Raw genomic sequence first — 18475 nt, forward strand, 5'->3', positions numbered from 1 at the left:
ACAAATTAAGAATTAAAATTATTAGTATTATCAAACTAGAACATAAATTAAGAATCTCATATCTTTTTATTTTGCTGAGATATGTCTTATTTACTGAACCAAACACAGTGGCCCATTCACTTCTTTCCATTTTTGAAAAGGGACCCTTATATATGTATATATACACTTACTTCAATATATGAGGTGTGAATAATTAAGTGTCCCCTACTGATTTTCTGAGCCATTTTAATCTGTGGAAAGGTTATCACATTCATCATAGTGGAATTATATGGTATCAGAATAGTTATTTATGATGATTTGCTTATTCAACTGTGTGTGTGTGTGTGTGTATATATATATCCTTTGACCACATGTTGTTTACTTGAAAAAAAAATAATTCAAGTGTGTTATTGTGTGCAAATATATCCATAAGTTTCAAAAACAATTATGAATCCCATTGAAATAGTCTAATCAGCCTTTACCATATATTCTTACATCTCTGAACACTTAAAAAAAATCAAGGTTATGAAAAATAATAAATTATCAAATTATAAGTATCTCTGATATGTACTGTAGGGCAAAGGACCAGATTCAGGGCATTCAGTTCTTTCTTGTCACTCAGGAATCAGTGCTGCAGAATTGTGTAAAGTTTGATCTACTTGAGCACTATGAAAAATGCAAAACTGTGGCTAGCTACCCATATCAATGAAATGAATTACTAGCTGAGTCTTTATTTTCAGTAAAAAGGAGAAAAGCTCAAAGTTAGAGTGGTGGTCAAGGTGATATGCTGATCAGAACTGAGTTTTTTAGACCCAAATACAGCTTAGTTGAGAAACCTGGTAAATTACAGTGGAATTTTGTAGGATTAGTATGGTAATTTATATTTTTTGTTATTTATTTTTACATCCTCCATGTGAAAAATTCTAGGAGGCTTAGCAAATAGGATGCACAAATACAAAAAAAGCTTTGTAACATTGTATGTAGGAGAGATTATTGTTTCTATAAATTTTTTATTTACTGCTTTGTGTTGTAAAAAATAACTCAAATACACAAATGTATTTGTAAATAATACATGTACACACATGCACACCTGTATAATGTATAGTAACTGAAATACTGCTGTATGTTGCAAAATACTGGTACTCTAGTACTAAGACTAAAAACAGTAAGACATTTGTACTTTGTAAAGGCCAATTTTATACTATTTGATATATGCTGTATTTTGGTGTGAAAATTTTATTTCTGTTTAGAAAATAGCATTAATCATAATGCTTCAAACTCTTCAACAGTATGCGTTTTTTATCTTATAGATATCTTAGAAAGACAAACAGAATTATGTGGAGGAATTTGTGTGGCAGGATAATTTGACATGGCTCAACAGCAAATAAAACAAAAAAATTAGTATAAATGGGTTATAATGATATGAGATTTATGTAGTTTAGAACAAATATTTGTGGTTTCCTGTTACAATTTGAAGTCATTCTTGAATGATGAAAGAGTAATTTAAATTTATTTCTTAATATTTTTATTGTAGATATGGGGTCAGTCAAATTCACCAACCTTCTATAAAGTTAAGGCAGAGGAAATATACAAATTTTCTTAAAAACAACAAAACTAAACCATTAATAATTATTTATGATGTTAGAGATTATGAAAATAATATTTGACAATTTTTCAGACAAAGAAAAGTATTTTTAATCTTAAAATCAAGATTATTTTGCATATTTGGATAGTCAACATTCTGAAAGGAAAAATTCTTATTACTTAATTTGAAAACTTGATATTTTATTTGCAAAAAGTGTGTAGCGTGTACTGATAGTCTGCAAAATTGTGTGAAGATATACCTATATTGTCAAAAGTTACAGTATGATTACATGGTTGCTTTGGTGGTTCGTAGTGGGTGCAATACTCCTACACAAAGCTAGAATTAAAATGTATATCTTTGAAAATGATACAAAGCAAAAGCTTGAAATTTATCATGTAGTTATTTATTTTTATCCATTTTCTGTATATATTTATATTTTACTTGATAAATGTAATTTAATGTTTGGTGTAGTATTTGTTTGAGAGAAATGCATACTCAGTGTATGTGGTTCTCCCACAGTCAAACATCAAACTGGAGAGGATATGGGGATTTAAAATGAATTGTAAATTATCTTAACCCTTTCCAGATGGGTTATAGATCAAAGGCCATGTCATTGTATTTGTTGCCTTGCATTCAGAATTTTATTGAAATATTATTTTGTGAATTTAAGTCATTAAGTTTGATATCAAACTGTAGATTAATGCAGCTATAAAGAATATTAAAATGTTGTATTTTTATTTCCTATTTCAGTTTAAATGTGAAGCTTTACATAATAATAATAATATAATAATAATAAATTTATTAAGCAATAAATTAGACATAAAAAATCAAATATCAATATAAAACCATCAACAAAGAGTTAACTCGTCCTGTGATGGTTAAACACATAATAATGTAAAATCAAAACTTACAAAATCAATATAAAGTTCCCAGAATATTATCATCAGTATTTAAGATCCATTGTTTTAAGTATTTCTTTTGATTAACACGATTAATAGAAGATCTTATACTATAAGGAATAAAATTATGAATACGAGGTGCCAAATAAAGATATTGATGAAGTGTAACTGTTTTACGTGGTGTGGGTACATTAATTGGAAAAAAGATTGAAGTCGTGTAAAATATGAAGTGACTTTAAAAGGCCTATTAAAGAAACATGCAATGTAGATAAAGCTAAAAAATATAAATAAAGTTTATCATATGAAAGAGGGGAGTTAAATTTACTGAAATCAGTATCAAGCCTATGAGTAAAAATAAGAGAGAAAACACTTTTTGCAACTTGTGAATAGGAATTAAAAAAGTCTTATATGTGCCACCCCAAATTGAAATACAATATTGTAAGAAAGATTGAAAGAGAGCATAATATACACTTAACAAAATATGATAAGGAGCACAATGACTAAGTTCAAAAATTAGCATAGAACTATATTTTAATTTATTAACTAAAGAATTAATATGAAATTGCCAATTTAATTTTCGATCTAAAATAATTCCTAAATATTTAACAGAGGAAACTTGAGTCAATTTGGGACACTTACAATTAGGGTAAGTATAACAATCACTAGAATGATAAAAAATAGAAGGAAAAGCTGGAATGACACCATAAAGGTTAAACTGAAGAAGAAAAGATTTAGATATATTTAAGGATAAGTCATTACAGAAAAGCCAATTTTAATTTTATTAAGATCACTAGAAATAATGGTTTCATTAATTAGATTTGGCTTACTATAAACAACAGCAATATCATCGGCATAGGCTTGGATATCTCCAAAAACTGTTGGTAAAGAATATCATTTATATAAATGAGAAATAATAAAGGACCCAGAACAGAACCTTGTGGTACTCCAACATTAATTGTAAGCCAATCACTATAATTATTATGGATACAAACTGATTGCTTTCTATTGTGAAAGTAAGAAAAAACCAATCAAAAAACAATGCCTCTAAAACCATAATAAGATAATTTATTTAACAATATTTTATGATTAACAGAATCAAAAGCTTTGGCTAAGTCAAGAAAACAGCAATTGATGAAGATCAGAATCTAAAGCTTCTGTAATACTTCCCACAAGTTTAGCAACAGCAACCTCCGTTCAAGCCCAGGCCTAAAGCCAAATTGAGAAAGGAGACAAAACTGAATGTCTATCAAGAAATGATAAAATTCTAATCTTCATAGATTTTCAAATAGTTTAGAGAAATGTATTAATAAGGAAATAGGTCTATAATTGTAAAATCAGAAATATTACCAGATTTATAAATAGGAATGACCAATGATAACTTTAAAGCATTAGGAAACTTCCCTTGAGTAAAAGATAAATTAATTAAAAAAGTCAAAATTGGTGCAAAAGATTAGCATTAGCTTTCAAAATCTTAACCAAACACCATCTACACCATTAGAAGCTGAATTTGATAAGGAGAAAATATTATTCATAGTTTCAGATACAGTAACAGGATATAGGTAACAAGAAGAAGAAGGAGCAGGAGGCATGCCCTGAGAACAAAATTTAGGATTGGAGCAAGTAGATTTAGCAACATTAACAAAAAAATAATTCAAATCAGATAAATCAGTAGTACCAAAATTACAAAATTTCTTATTTTTTTTTTTTTAGCATCAATAATAGAGTTAACAATATTCCAGTTCTGTTTAATAGTTTTAGCATTCTTAAACAGGTTATGATAATAAGTCCATTTAGTCTTATGGGTCAAGCTAACAACATAATTCCTTAAACACTTAAATCTAATCTTTAGATAAATATCATCAGGAAATTGATGTACTTTCTTTTTAACTTATCTCTTTTAATCATTAACAAAACCAATTCACTGGTAATCCATGGCTTAATTTTTCTAAACTTTCGTGGACACAGAAACAGTAGTAGTACAACTTTGAATACAATCAGTTAACACTTCAGCAAAATTATCATAAGCAACATTAACATCAGAACAATTCATAACACAGGACCAATCTGAAAAATTCAAACAAGAACTCAATTCATTAAACTTAATCTTTTGAACATTTGAGACATGTTCTAGATCCGATAAAATGTCTATACATAAAACAATTGGAAAATGATCGGTCAAAAAACTCTCAACAATATAAGTATAACAATTTTTAATAGTATTTCCACTAATTAAAAAATGATCAATACAAGAATTAGTAACATTGGTTATCCGTGTAGGAGAAGAAATAATAATACGAAGATTGTTCTCAGACAAAAAACTTAAAATATGCATTTTATAACAAACATCATCAAATGCCAAAACATCTATATTAAAATCACCAACAAGTATATTAATATCATATTTGTATAAATTCAATTCTAATGAAAGCTCATCAATAAATTTCAATACAGGCAATCTAGGAGATCGATAAACAACAAAGAGATTAAATTTCTTATTTTGAATCATACAAAATAAAATTAAAGCATCAGACTTAATGTACTGCACTTCTTTTATCATAGTCAGTATCTCAAATTTAACAAAAACTGCCACTCCACTAGCCTTATTTAGACCAGAAGATGAAGAATAAAAGGAGTAACCTGGAATCTAAAAAAGGAAACAAATCCATCCTCAACAAACCAAGTTTCAGAAAAAGCTATTATATGAAATTTAACAATGCTTGATTGTAAAAAACAAGAAATTGGTCAAAATTTTGAGTAAGACTTCGAATATTAACATGTATTAAATTTAAATGACCAACAGAAAAACATTTGGTAAATCAGAAAGAGAAGACAAAGTTGGTGTAACACCAACAATATCATCAAAATCATCAGCCATTGCAGTATTTATAAATTATTAAGATCAATCAAGCAACGTAAAACAATGGGCTGAGTAGTTTCTGATTTCCTAATAAGAATATTACCATTCGATACCCAAAGAAATTTATAGCCAAGATCTTTCTGTTTTCGCTTTGCTTGCATGAAAATATCACGATAATATGGGAGAGATGTTCGTTAACATAAACTGGATAAGATTCATTACAGACCTTAATATCATTAGTATTAAGAGAGCGAAATTTAGTTTTCTTAAGTTTAAGCAGATCAAATTTAATTTGCTTACGACAAAACTTAACAACAATCTGTCTCGGACTCTTATTTTCAGTTGTTTTCTTTCCTATATGATGAACAGTGTCAATATCTGTAGAGCACAGTCAACCCAAAAGTAGTTGTAATCTTCTCAACAACTTCTTGCAAATTCTCATCAGGCTTCTCTGGAATACCTCCAATCAAAACATTATAGTTATAAGAATATTGTTCGCTTCACACATCTTCCTCCTAAAACTTGCCATCTCCTTCCACAATTCTTCATTTTCATGCTTTAATGTTTTATTTTCCTGTTTACACTCCTTAACTTCAGCTCTCAAAGTTGTGATATCCTCACTCATAGTTTCTACCTTCTCTGAATAATATTGAAAGGAAGTCACTAATTCTTCGACCTTTACTTTAATTAAGTGAAAGTCATCAAGTCTTGACAAAATTTCAGTAACTTTTGTCTTAAGCCACTTCATATCTGCCTCCCCCATATTTAAATCAAGCTCACTATTCTCAACAAGATTAACTGTCTCCCCCTCTAACGAAATGGACACAGTCCTTCTTAATGGAGTTTCACTATTTAGGCTTAACTTTCTTTTTCTCATACAAAAATCACATTCATAACTTTTCCCAATTTCATTTAAATATTCCAAATCCTGTTCAGTTAAGTTCTTACATCTTAAATGATACCATTTTTGACACTCACCAGAGCAATGAAGGGCTTTATCACCAACTTTAATATAAACTTTACATTGAGCACAAAATCTACGTGGCATACTAGTCAGCCATTTGTAAGTGCCATGTCAGATATTTCTAGAATTCTACTTCTAGAATCAGAAGTAGCATATCATATCAGCACTTATCGCCATATTTGGTATGTAAGTTATAACATTGGTAATTTCAGTAAGTTTTATTTTATGTAATTGAAATAAGGACAAATTGCATATCTCCCTTTAGAACTGAGATATTAATGGAATTTGCTAATCAGGTAATCAGCAAACTCATTAATGATTTTAATCAATTTTGAAGATAAAGATGGTTGACAGAACATAAAACATTTTATTTATGAAGTTTGACAGTTATTCCATCTTTGGCTAAATCTGAAAATAGTGTCACAAAGATATTATCTACAACTATACTTTTATTAGGTACTTTTTTACTTAGTTATTAAATAAAGTGGTAAACAGAAGGATAAAAATAAACACAATTATAGATATATTGCAAAACATTTGAGTTTTAAGTGTATGAATTTCGAATAATTTTAGATCTAAAGGGATTTGTAAGTAAACAGTAAAGCAGTTTTTAGCTATGGGTAAACTTTATTTAAAGTAGAGTTCAAGGTCTAAATATCCTGTAGAAATAAAACATAAATCATTAGATCAAGCATTATGACCTCTGTTTTGAATATATGAATGAATGGATATGTTTAGATAGTAGATGATCATCTCTGTTAGAAAATCCTAAATGTTTACAGACTGTAATTTTCAACTAGTGTTTTGTTTTTCTAATGTACATGACCTTAGTGTCACTACATACAGTCATGTGAAAAAGTTAGGACACCCTATGAAAGCCTGTGTATTTGTGTAACATTTTTGGATATATAGATATTTAATCTCAATTTCAACAATACTGATAGATTATAGGAATATAACTAAACAATTAAAACTGAATAAAAAACTTTTCAAGATCTTCTGTAAATGTAATTCTACAAATATGCATATTCTAACTGAGGAAAAAGTTAGGACAACACCCCCACATTTATTCCCACTTAAAATGGCTCAACTCACACACAGGTGTATCACACCAGGTGAACATGATTAGAAGATCGTTGCTCAGCATTTTGAATGAGGCTTGCCCTATTTAAACCTCAGACATTTAGTTTGGTGTACTCTTGACTGTTGAAGTGAGAGTGAGCACCATGGTGAGAGCAAAAGAGCTGTCTGAGGCCTTGAAAAAGAAAATTGTAGCAGCTTATGAGTCTGGTAAGGGATTTAAAAAGATCCCAAAAGATTTTGAAATCAGCCATTTCACTGTCCGGAAAATAGTCAACAAGTGGAGGGCTTTCAAAACAATTGCCAACATGACCAGGTCTGGTCGTCCAAGCAAGTTCACCCTGAGAGCAGACCGCAAGATGCTAAAAGAGATCTCCAAACACCCTAACATGTTATCACGGGACCTATAGCAGGCTCTGGCTACTGTTGATGTGAAAGTGCATGCCTCTACAAACAGAAAGAGACTGCACAAGTGTAACTTGCATGGGAGGTGTGCAAGGAGGAAACCTTTGCTCTCTAAGAGAAACATCAAGGCCAGACTGAAGTTTGCCAGAGAGAATGTAGACAAAGACCAGGACTTCTGGAATAATGTTCTTTGGACAGGTGAGTTCAGAATTGAATTATTTGGACACCAGAACAGAGGACATGTTTGGCATAAACCAAATACACCATTCCAGGAATAGAACCTCATACCAACTGTGAAGCTTGGAGGTGAAAGTGTCATGGTTTGGGGCTGCTTTGCTGCAGCAGGACCTGGACAGCTCACAATCATAGAATCCACCATGAATTCTACTGTGTATCAAAGGGTGCTTGAGGATCATGTGAGTCCATCTGTACGAAAATTAAGGCTGAAGCGGAACTGGACCCTGCAACATGACAATGACCCAAAACATACCAGTAACTCCACCAAGGACTTGCTGAAAACTAAGAAATGGAGAGTCCTGGAATGGCCAAGTCAAAGCCTAGATCTTAATCCCATTGAGATGCTGTGGGGTGACTTGAAACGGGCTGTACATGCAAGAAACCCCTCAAACATCTCACAGCTGAAAAATTCTGCATTGAGGAGTGGGGAAAACTTTCTTCAGACCGATGTCAGAGACTGGTAGATGGCTATAAGAAGCGTCTCACTGCAGTTATTTCAGCCAAAGGGGGTAACACTAGCTATTAGGGGGAAGGGTGTCCTAACTTTTTCCTCAGTTAGAATATGCATTTTTGTAGAATTACATTTACAGAAGATTTTGAAAAGTCTTTTCTTCAGTTTTAATTGTTTAGTTATATTCCTATAATCTCTCAGTATTGTTGAAATTGAGATTAAATATCTATATATCCAAAAATGTTACAAAAATACACAGGCTTTCATAGGGTGCCCTAACTTTTCACATGACTGTATATTCTTATGCATGAGCCACAAACATCAAAATGTAAGTAACTGATTTTTAAATTTAAATGTGTTTAATGCAGATGCTAGATCTGAAGGTAGAATTTTTAGTGGAGAAGAGTGGTTTTAATTTATTAGGACTATGAACTCATAAAAGAAGGGAAATAATAAGCATAAATTTGGAGTGGTGTGCACATTGACTGATGCTTAGAATGCTTTATTTAGGAAATGGCATATAGTATTTGCAAAAAAGTCAGTTGAATAGCCATTATTTAACAGGTGTTTAATAGCAATGCAATTTCTCTATGTAAAATAGAATAATTTGGGCAAAGATAGAAAAATTATTTTTAACAGTGATATAATTAGGTTATATTTGAAGAAGTTGGGGAGAAAACTGTTAAAATTGTTGTAAAAGCACTTTCATGATAAACAGAGGAACTAAACAATTCTGAATAATTGTTCATGTATGACTACTTATTTCCAGGCTTTTTCCACCCTGTTTACAGTACTTATCCAGGACTGTATTATTATAAAAGTTTGTCCAAAAATGCAGGAAAATTTGCCAGTATCATTTATTTGAGAAAAATCTTGACTACCTTGCTTTTCTGGTGAATCTGCAATTGGCTATTGCTCAAGTTAGTCATTTAGGGTCAAGCAAATGCAGGCTAGCCCTTCTAATTGTAGCACGCTGTGGCCTGTCAAGAGTTATGTCATAAGGCAGCATAAGTCTCTGGCCTATTCAGAACTCAAAATAGAAGCTTTTCAATTAAATGTAAAGGGAATTGGCAGGTTACCAGTCCATAACTAGCCATTTTGCTTAGATGGTTGATAAAAGTAACATTACAGCATATTTATTTTATTATCAGCAAAGATTCAATTGAAAAACATGTGTACACATTTTTTTACTCCCATGCCTTTCCAGTGGACTGAGCAGTTAATCCAATGTGGTTTTGCTATAAGAAAACACAAACATAAAAACACACCCATGCCTTTCAATAGCCAACCACCTAGAAGATCACATGCTATGAAGTATGGAAGAAAATAAACCCTCCATTTTCCACCCCATACTGTTGTTCAGGACTGTTCTATTATTAGAAATTTGCAATTTGTCCACCCTGTACTATAAATTGGAACCTTATAGTAGAAAAGTGCTTACCTTTCTTGGTAATGCTGTCTTCTAGAAATCATAGAAGAGAGGAGTTTTTAATTTGTAAGTGACTGTAAACCTGTAAAAGGAAGGGAGGTAATGAGGGTAAATTTAAACATTGTGACATTTGGAGCTGCTTGCATCTTCATAGATTAGAGCTCAATTTGGTATTTTCCAATCTCTAGCACTACATAGTTTTATAACTCACACTAAGATATCAATGAGTACTCAGAATAAAGCAGAGAACAACATTTGACTTTCTTAGGTCATCTATGGATCATTCCATGTCAAATCATCCAGGTTTTGGAAAATTTTCCACGTGACCCCTTCAGAATGCCTTGAAAAAATTCACATGTGCTCATCTACCCATATAATGAAAAATTGCCAAAGATTAGATCAATATCTCTAATAGTTTCTGATGTACAGCCCTGTAAAATTTAGTTAATTAGGTTAAACACCATCCTGATATTTTTTGTAGATCATATTCAGAGATGTAAGAATGTATGGCAAAAAATCTGAAAAGGCTGAATTACTGGTGGCATGGTCAAACTGTGGCCTGAAGTAGGGCTATTTTAGCTAAATCATAAAAGTTGCATGCAGCTAAATTTTTTACAGGAGATCTAACAGACTTTTAATTACAATAATTGCTGATTTATCAATTGATATGTTATAGGAAAGTAGAAAACAAAATTCAGCTTTGCATCATATTAAGTCTTAGAGCTATGGCTTATTACATAAACCAATGTTTTTTATGATTTTGGGTTTTCAGGTGATTTTACTGCCTCACTATGCAAATCCTAAGAGAGATAAACATGGTTTGAGACCATTTTTGAATTCTGTGAGATTAATTTAGTCAGCGTAGCAAATTTCAGCCTTCTCGCACCATTACTTATTTGCCAAAAATTAAAAAAAAACAACTAAATTTTACAGGGCTGTAAATCAGAAACTATCAGAGATATTGATCTAATATTTAGCAATTTTTCGTTATATGGGTAGATGAGCACATGTGAATTTTTTCAAGGCATTCTGTGGGGGTCACCTGTAGCTCCCTGGATGATTTGACATGAAATGACCCCTATGCTTTATCATTAAAAGTGTTAATACCCATACCAGCTGTCCTGAGGTACATTTTTACTTCAATTTGGTTTCTCTTTATCACAAGATAAAGTATGGCAAAGTAGCAGTGACTACCTTTATCCAGATGACACTGACCATGAGGGACAGAGTACATACTATGATTGTGGACATTTCAAGAGAAATTGTTATAATCATTTGTTGAACCAAAATGTTGTGCAAATGGTTTTTCTCAGCTTCATAATCTTGCAGGAAGGTTGTAAGTAACCTATGGGTGTTACCTCTTGCAACATGAGCTAAGTCCCAGATCCCTGGGACTGACCTCATAACCATTATGTGCTTTTTATAGTTTTCATGCAATAACTTTTAAATTAGTAAGTGTGTGTTCATGAAATGTGGCAGATTATCATTAAACATTACGATGCTTTAATACCCAAGTTATCGGATTTTTTTTTATTAAGTCATAAGATTTCTTAAGCATGGTCTTACTTGTGCCTTTTTTATTTTTGTATGTTTCCTATCCAATGTGCAAAGTAGTTTTTATTTTATGAATCTGAAAATTTTCAAATTTCACATGCAAAATCCTTATGTCCAGATAGTTCTCAAATATTTTAAAGAAAACTGTGTTTTATCTGTTATTTTCAGTAACAAATCTCTTAGGGTTCAATCGATTTGAGAAATCTCATAACCATGATATAAAATTAGAAAATAAGTATAAATTATTCCTTTTTTTGTTCAAGAATGACAACAGATTATAACATGAAAATATAAATGTTTAGAGTAAATAACTTAAATATTATGACATTATACATTTATATATATATTATTTTTATTTTTTTACCTTTCAGCCATGCCTGGCTAACAGAATCAAAAGTATAATGATGAGGCCCATGTGACTTGTGTTACTACATCTGATAATATAAAACTGACATTTAGTCTTTACAAAGTGATCTAACTCGGCTGTGTTTTAGTGGACTAGCATTTTGTAAAATACATTCTCTTTCAATTATTATACATTATACAAGTGTATAGATTATTACTATTTAGAAACAAGTTAATTTAATTTTTTTAATGTATAAAATAAATGAAGTAAGGCAAATAATTATCTCTTGTAGCTACAACCTTTGAACTTGGTTGCTGCTGGACATAGTTTGCTAAGCCTTTTAAAATTTCACAAGTGGAGGATATGAAACAAAATATATTTTGCTTTATATATACAGTTGAACAACCAAAAAATAAATTACTATATCAATACCATAGAATTCCACTATAATTTAACAAGCTTAATGAAACTTGGAGTAGGCTAATAACACAGCCTATCTCCTTGAAATCTTGATTTGATATAATGTGGTATCCTTTTAACAGATTAAAATGACTGAAAAAACCACTAGGGAGAGATCTTAAGCTGCTGATTGGTTATTCACATCACATATTGAAGTAAGTGTATATGAGATAATGTTCACAAAAATTGAAAGAGGTTAGCAGGGCCACTGTGTTTGATTCAGTACATAAGCCATATCTCAGCAAAAAAAATTATTTTTGTATTTTATATGTGCAGTGATGCAGCCCATGTGCACTTACGTTACCATATCCATTAACATGAATAACTGTGTCTTGAGAATATTTGGGCCATGTAAGCTGTAAATCACTTAGAGAATTGTAGCTCATTTTGTCCTATCAAATTACATAACACAAAGACTGCTCACAAGCATACTTCATGAAAAATTTGTATTATTATTCTTTATTTTACCTAATCTAACTTTTAAACTTCAGTTACTTTTATAATAGTAAATAAAGAATACACATTAAAAAAAAAAAGATAAAGTACTTATCTGGGTTGTCTTTTTGTTGTTGTCAACTGTCAGTGACACGTAACCATACTTTTGTTTGCTAATTGTATTACATCACTAAATAATTTTCTGTTTGTTTAAATTTTCAACTAATGTACACAAAATGGTAACATGCAAGAAGTAAACAATGTTTTATAGCTATCACAGTTTTCTGGATATATACTATGCAACTGGAGTCATTAAATATTAATCTAAGCTTGTTGATGTGTTTCCCACGTAATAAATTTTGCACTGAGGTGAAATAGACAATTCTGTGTACAGAAATGAATTTAGTGTAATACTTCATTTGATAGATTAACACCTTGGCTTTCAATTGGTAATAAATAGTATAGTATTAGATGTGAGAGAACTATGGGCAATTTCTGAAAGAAAGTCTGTGGCAGGTGTGCATGGCAAGAGAGGTCTGATTTCTTATTTGATAGTTTTGTAACCACATAATATTGAAGACCAATTTACTTTAAATTTCTTACTTCTCAGATGTATGGTAAATAAATAAGAGAAGAGGAGATACCTAGATATCAAAACACGATTCTCATAGTATAGAAAGTTTTGGCTTTTTTATATTGTATTATGAAATTAAGAACTTAAAAACATATATTAATAGAATTTGGGTTACAAGCTACATTTTTATGACAAGTATATTTGTATACAGTGATAAGAAAGTGGTTTAATCAAATTTTGAATGTAACTAATTAAAACCTTTTGACGCATATAAAAGAATGCCAATCTCATGTTCATCCAGTTTCTCCCAAGATTGTTCTTTTGTCTATCATTACATCCAGATTCTAGTACATAAGAGTACATCATTGTAATGTACTCCACACCCAGATATAATCTCATGAAGGTGGGCCTGTCATTCACATGTTTGGTTTCAGTGATGCTATTCCTTAACTCTTTGCAGATTATTGCACCATTATTTCTTGATACCATTTTCCAGTTTTTCTAGCTCTGCTTTTTTCAGCATGTTTCTTATATACATGCAGTTTGGATCTGACATTGATAAAGAGTTTCATCTTATTTGTGAATTCTTTCTTTCACTCTTTCAGTATTCTGTGTTGTGAAAAATAGTTTGTGAACTAGCTCCTTTTGCTGTGCTCATCCTTGACATGGTAGTCCTTGCTTGTTTTGCAATTTCCTGCATGTCATTTTCATGAGGAGCCCTAGCCATTGTTGCATTTCTCTATAAAGACACATTCATAGGTTTTAACCAGTTTCCATCTGACACAACTTTAATGACCAAGATTTGCTTGTTTGCTCAACTTCTAACCATTGACCAGTCTGGCCAGGAGTCCTTGCCAGTAGTTGTACTACTACCACCATAGCTCCCAATAGAGGGAAAGCATGCAATGGTCATGCAATCCTCAGATGATATCTCAGCTTGATGCTGGTTGAAACAACATGGAAAATGTATTGCTACCAATGTTAGTCTCCTAACTAGTTGATATTCATGGATTTAAGAACAGGTGGTGCAATAACTGATGCTTAGTTTAGTTGGACAAGTGCTTGATTAGCACTTATTAACTTATTAGGATTGATAAGCAGTTAAGTCACTGAGGCTCAATATTGGCTGAGCTGCACTAATGTTTCAACTCAGTTGTGAACTAAGTTTATCATTTGAGCTAAGGTTAGGGGCTTGACAAGAAAGGTTCCAAAAAAAAAAACTTATGCAAGAATGTGTTGCTTACATGGGAAGATATATCCCACCATTATATCTGCAGATTTCAAGAATATTTCTCTAGAGAAGTTCATAAAGGGATTATCATGCAAAGTTCTATCACATTACAGAAGAATTTTCTGTAGCAATCGAGTCTGAGTTAGTAATTTCAAATAGGTTGCAAAAAGTGAAGAATCTTGAAGAAACTGCTGTATTTGCTGTACCTCAACCAAATCACTCTTCCACTTTACTATATTATAAAACTTATTGTGCCATAAACTATGTAACCATTAACATACCCCAGTATGTCAATACTGAACACCAGACAGTTTAAATTTAAAATTGTTAGTTTAACACTTCTTGTGCCATTGTTCCACAGAGCATGATATGCTATTTTGCAAAATCTATTTTCTTTGTATAATAAGGGTTTTTTTATCGTGAAATTACCCCAACAGCACCATACCTTTCAGTGAAATATTTTGTCTGTCTCCTGCCTTTTAATGTAACAGTACTTGGTGAACAACTGAGGTCTTTGCAATTATTCTGAAACACTAAGCACCATTATGTAGAAACCGACTCAGACATTGTTAAAGGATGTTAATTCTCTGTGTTTTTATGTTTTAATTGTATCATTACATCATATTAGATATATTGAAGGCATTAACTAGCAAATGGTTGCTACTTTCCTGTGTATTTCCATTGTTTTGTTACTTATTTGATGATTTGCTTTTAATTTCTCATTATTTTTAGCTTGCAGCTTTCACTCTCATTTCTTTACAGTCATCTCATTGAATATTTGTACATTTTGTTACTTTTCATATTCATGCTTCATTATTATCTGTCAGCAGCTCAAGGTGCTAATGAGCAAGTTAAGAATTATGGCATGTTAGAGGTACTGTCTTGCAATTAGTTAACAAAATCCTGAAAAAACTTAGAAGTATTTCAATATTCTTTGAGTTTTATTGGGTGATAATAGTAAAAGAGCATGTAGTGTTTTTAATAATTATGTTTTATAACATTATATAACTGTACACTGGTATCTGTTTTCATAATCTTATGTACGCTTAATATATACATTTAGGATATTCTGCCAGTTGATCAGTCAACAGTTATTGAAGTACCTAATGGAAATGGAGATATGGTAAGGATTCCTCTATTTTCATCTGAGAAAAATATCTATTATTAAAAGCAGTAGAAATATATTTAGTTTGATAGTCTTAATAAAAGTATTTTTTTACTCTGTGTTCAGAAATATTTCTTTACTTATTTCACTAATCTATTGAAATTAGTGTGGAGTGTATATTAAAACATTTAAACAAAACTTTCTATGAAAGAAATTTCTGCTTGTGACATGACAGATGTTTCTATTGAAGTGTTCAACAAATTACATGATTTTTAATGTATTTGTGCATGTATAACTTTAATTGTAAAAGCAAAAAATAGTTATTTTACAACTGTGTTAAAGGATTTTAGTCAATTTTCTGAGGTGAAAGGTTTTACTAAAAGTCTACAAAAGAGTGTTTGTAGGACATTTACACTTCAGGATTACTATGTTCTAAACAACAAGACAGTATTATTATCTATTTTGAAAATTTAACATAATTTTAAGAATGCTGATAGATGAATTCTTCCATCTTTATTATATATACATTGTTATGTACTATAATTTATCTGTTGTAATAAGTCTTTATTATGTTATGTATGTTACATCTTACAAGTTCAAATAGCTGGAAATTTTAATTTTAATTTAGAAGTTAATTGAATATTAATATGTATCATATTTATGATATTTGACAACAACCAGTGATGTCGAGAAAACCCACTTGCAGAGAAATATATATGCAAAAATGGCTCGTTTGGGTTGAGAAAATATTTTACGTGAGAAGAGCGAACAACGTTTCTACCTTCTTTGGTCATCGCCAGGTTTCTCAACCCAAACGAGCCGTTTTTGCATATATATTTGACAACAACATTGATACAATTTTCTTTCTTAATGCAAATACATTTTAATATATGAACTACAATATAATTTTATATGTGAAGATTTTACAAACGTACAAACTATACTGAGTCTTCTATGTGGTTTGGATCTAAATAATTTATTGATGGTGCATGAAGAGCAAATTAACTCAGAGTTGATATTGTTATACTTTGCTTACATAAGCTATCTCTCTTTTTGGCTGGCCTCATGCCACTTACAAGCTGTCTTTTTACTGACAAGGATATGGAATGTCCTCATTGAAATACTAACGTGAATTTAAGTCACTGAAGTGAAACTGTGTGTAATGTTCAAAATCTACACACATTCCTGGTCAGTTTTCCAATTAATAAGCATTTATCACAATTATAGCTACTGTGGTTTATAGTACACTGATTGTGACAAACCTCCAATATTAAAATTGTTTCACTGCATATTGCAGTGGCTACCTTTTATATTCATTAGGCAAGATTTTCAAAAATTCAGCTGGCAGTAATACTGGCAATCACTAGCATTTTACATGCACCATACTTGGTTGATTCTTATGCTCAAAAATCTACAAATTTAGAAAACAGGTAGGACTTTAACAGTACACATTTAACAATACATGTGATATGTATTTTGAAATTTATGTTAAACTGAAACAAGCATGCATATTAAAATAAATGTGTAACACTAAATCCATTACAACATACATAGTTTTGAGACTGCTATCCATCCTGTCATATGTACACTTTTAGAAATATAAGTTATATTACATTAACTTGAATAACTAATTTCTTCTTCCAAATTTCTTGTCCCTCAGTGTGGATTTCTGTACATGGTGAGGGGACCTCCCAGGGAATGTTCTGTTCTTTCAGTTTACCTCTTCTGAGATATTAACATCCACTCACATGTTTGCCGTGCATGGCTACCCGTGAAGAGGAGGAAAGAATTCTGGTGGTTGAGGGATCCCTAACACACCACTTTGGCCTTGAATTCCTGTAGACAGGTGGCCCCTTGGGTCAGTTGGTTGGTCCACTTGGTCAACCAAGTACCAGTGCTGGATGTTCTCAACAGGTGTTGTGGATATTGTATCTGATGCTGGTGTTTGGGTTTGGCTCCATGGTGGGTGGGGTCAGTGGGCACAAAAATTTCCTTCTTTTATTATGGATCCCCCAAATAAAAATTTAAATAGTGAAAAAACAGTCCACAGGTAAATGACCACATCTTGAAAATTCTAAGCAGCAACCTTCAACATCTCTAACACCTGTTGTACCTTATTTTCTTATCTACATTCTCTTTCAGACAAATCTTTAGGGAAAATATCTCCCTTTTTCATTCAGAAGGGACTTGTTGGCTCTCGAAAAGTCACTAAAGATGCTTCGATCTGGTGACATATTGGTGGAAACATCCACATCTCAACACAGTGAACTCCTCATGCATTCAAAGGCAGTTGGGGATATACCTATTGAGGTTACACCTCATGCTACTTTGAATTCATACTGTTAAGAGGGATTTGAAGATCATCTCCACGCCGGAGATTCTTGCCAGTTTCTCCACCTAAGCAGTTTTTGCAGTGAGATGTATCTCACCTCACAAAGATGGGATTACGATGCTGCACCAGTGTCCTCATTCTGACATTTACATCATGATGTCCACCTGCCACCATCAAGGCAGGTTATCTTAATTGAAGGATACGGCCTACATTCCAAACCCTCTCTGAAGTTTCCAGTGTTAGTGGTTCAGCCACTTGAAGACGTCATGTCGTGGTTTCCTAACATGTGCTCGTTGTGGTGGCAAGGACCACAATGCTTATGAATGTGAAACTTTCGTTCTTGCCCTAAATGGTTGGAAGAAAATGAGGTGCAGAATTTGAAAATGAATCATAACATTACTTATCCTGAGGCTCGAAAGGTGCTGTACACCACTTCATCTCGGACGATGCTGCTGCACTGCATTCCATTACTATAGTGGGAGAGCAGATGGATCTCTCTGTTCCTCCAAAAGAATTGTTCTCAAACCAGATGAAGTCTTTTGACCTCCATTGT

At 31.8% G+C, this 18475-nt stretch overlaps 1 long non-coding RNA gene across 1 annotated transcript in view; it reads left to right on the top strand.

The window, feature by feature from the left end:
- LOC143250480 (uncharacterized) overlaps window positions 1-15611 on the top strand; it is a 31145-nt gene extending 15534 nt beyond the window's left edge. Inside the window, exon 3 of the long non-coding RNA XR_013028207.1 lies at window positions 15549-15611. This is a non-coding gene — a long non-coding RNA (uncharacterized LOC143250480). The remainder of the gene's footprint in view (window positions 1-15548) is intronic.
- Window positions 15612-18475: the final 2864 nt, after the last annotated feature.

Source organism: Tachypleus tridentatus, chromosome 5, assembly GCF_004210375.1.
Source record: "Tachypleus tridentatus isolate NWPU-2018 chromosome 5, ASM421037v1, whole genome shotgun sequence".
In the NCBI taxonomy this organism is placed as follows: domain Eukaryota; kingdom Metazoa; phylum Arthropoda; class Merostomata; order Xiphosura; family Limulidae; genus Tachypleus; species Tachypleus tridentatus.